Genomic DNA, 2,677 nt, shown 5'->3' on the forward strand with positions numbered 1-2,677 from the left:
TCAGCCCCAGGACATCGCTGCAGGAGTTCCTCAGGGCAGTGTCCCAGGCCCAACCATCTGCAGCTGCTTCATCAATGACCTTCCCTCCATCATAAGGTCAGAAGTGGGGATGTTCGCTGATGATTGCACAGTATTCAGTTCCATTCGCAACTCCTCAGATAATGAGGCAGTCCATGCCCGCATACAGCAAGACCTGGATGACAGTCAGGCTTGGGCTGATAAGCAGCAAGTAACATTCCCGCCACGCACAGTAACAGGCAATGACTATCATAGCATCATAGAATGGTTACAGCACGAAAGAAGGCCATTCGTCCCGTCGAGCCCGTGCCAGCTCTCAGCTGGTCCCACTCCCTTGCCCTTTCCCTGTAACCCTGGAATTTTTTTCCTTCAGATACTTATCCAACTCCCTTTTGAAAGATAAGATTGAGTCTGCCTCCACCACCCTTTCAGGCAGCGCATTCCAGATCTTAACCATTCACTGCGTAAAAAAGTTTTTTCTTACGTCACCTTTGGTTCTTTTGCCAATCACCTTAAATTGGTGCCCTCTGATTCTCGACTATCTCCAACTTACGAGAGTCTAACAACCGCCCCTTGATATTCAATTGCCTTACCATCGCCGAATTCTGCGGCGAGTGGCTCGCCTCCTGACTCCCCAAAGCCTTTCCACCATCTACAAGGCACAAGTCAGGGAGTGCGATGGAATACTCGGCACTTGCCTGGATGAGTATAGCTCCAACAACACTCAAGAAGCTCGACACCACCCAGGACAAAGCAGCCCGCTTGATCGGCACCCCAGCCACCATCTTAAATATGCACTTCCTCCACCACCAGCGTACCATGGCTGCAGTGTGTACCATCTACAAGATGCACTGCAGCAACTCGCCAAGGCTTCTTCGGCAGCACCTCCCAAAATCGCGATCTCTACCACCTAGAAGGACAAGGGCAGCAGGCGCATGGGAGCACCATCACCTGCAAGTTCCCCTCCAAGTTATACACCATCCTGACTTGGAAATATATCGTCGTTCCTTCATCATCGCTGGGTCAAAATCCTGGAACTCCCTCCCTAACAGCACTGTGGGACTACCTTCACCACACGGGCTGCAGCAGTTCAAGAAGGCGGCTCACCACCACCTTCTCAAGGGCAATTAGGGATGGGCAATAAATGCTGGCCTTGCCAGCGACGCCCACATCGCAGGAACAAATTTTTAAAAGTCTTTTACATAGCACCTTATTGAATGCCTTTTGGAAATCCAAATATTCGACATCCACTGGTTCCCATGTATCTACCCTGCTAGTTACATCCTCAAAATGCTCCAATAAATTTGTTAAACACAATTTCCATTTCACAAAAACCTAATCATATGATTTTCTGAGTGCATTGTTACCACTCCCTTAATAATGGATTCCAACATTTTCCCGATGACTGATGTCAGGCTAACTGGCCTGTCTTCTCTCTCCCTCCTTATTGTGGATGATTGCATTGACCTTACGGCCTTGTTGGAATCTTGGCTACAGGTGATAATACAATCCTCCTTAATGCAGCCTCCCCGCCTGGCAGCACCTTCCACCACTTGCCCCGCCTAAACCGCTGTTGTGTCAATCATTAAAAACACATCACCCCAGATGGGACTCGAACACACAATCCCTGGCTTAGGAGGCCAGTGCCTTATCCATTAGGCCACTGGGGCTGAATACACAATGTAACCCGCCTGAGGGCAATTGACCGCTCCGAAATGTGACATCTGCCTAACAGTTTCAGGGTCTTTGAAAGTTCAGCAGAGATGGGAGCTATTTTCACCCATCATATCTGTCACTGCTCGCGCCATACCAGAGTCACCTACAACAACAACTTGCATTTATATAGCGCCGTTAACATCGTAAAATGTCCCAAGGTGCTTCACAGGAGCGATTATCAAACAGAATTTGACACCGAGCCACATCAGGAGATATTAGGCCAGGTGTCCTAAACCTTGGTCAAAGAGGTAGGTTTTAAGGAACATTTAAAGGAGGAGAGAGAGGTAGCGAGGCGGAGATGTTTAGGGAGATACCGTGCCCACTGTCCATTCCCCGACCCTGCCCGCTCTTTGTTTTCACCAGAGAGCCCTGGAACTTTGCTCAAATTTGATTCCCAATTCCTGGCCTTCTCTGCCATCAATATTAGGAAACTCCACTGGAATACACTGTAAGACTCAGCTGCTGTGACTCTGATCTTCTATTCAGTTGCTGCAGTTTGAAGGTAACTTTGTCTAGTTTACAGCCCATCCCCCATCGCTGCTGTTTCCTGCTGTGTCTGTGACTGTCCCACTGGTTTATTTTGCTGCTGTTTGGGTCCTGACCAGAAATTCACTCTCCTGGGCTGACGTCGATTTCTGGATCTGATGGTGGCCTCCAACTTCACCAGTGCTTTCTGCCACACAACACTTCTCCACATTTCCACAGAAATATCTCCAGCGTACCTCTCGGTTGCTCTGCCCTCCCAAATCCCTTCAGAATGTCTATCAACTTGCGAACACTGCCCTGACCATCTATGAGTTTATTCTGGACGGCTGCATTGACATTCTGGGCCTTGACGACTATATCATAGTGCCAATCTTAAAAATACATCACCCCAGATGGGACTCGAACCCACAATCCCTGACTTAGAAGGCCAGTGCCTTATCCATTGGGCCACTGGGGT

At 48.9% G+C, this 2,677-nt stretch overlaps 2 non-coding genes across 2 annotated transcripts; both read right to left on the minus strand.

Moving 5' to 3' along the window:
• Positions 1-1,615: 1,615 nt before the first annotated feature.
• On the minus strand, positions 1,616-1,688 carry trnar-ccu (transfer RNA arginine (anticodon CCU)). The gene has a single exon. It is a non-coding gene; the product is annotated as a tRNA-Arg (tRNA).
• Positions 1,689-2,604: 916 nt separating this feature from the next.
• trnar-ucu (transfer RNA arginine (anticodon UCU)) lies at positions 2,605-2,677 on the minus strand. The gene has a single exon. It is a non-coding gene; the product is annotated as a tRNA-Arg (tRNA).

Source organism: Somniosus microcephalus, chromosome 28 (assembly GCF_052327205.1).
Source record: "Somniosus microcephalus isolate GS21.2 chromosome 28, FLI_Smic_1.0, whole genome shotgun sequence".
Lineage (NCBI taxonomy): Eukaryota > Metazoa > Chordata > Chondrichthyes > Squaliformes > Somniosidae > Somniosus > Somniosus microcephalus.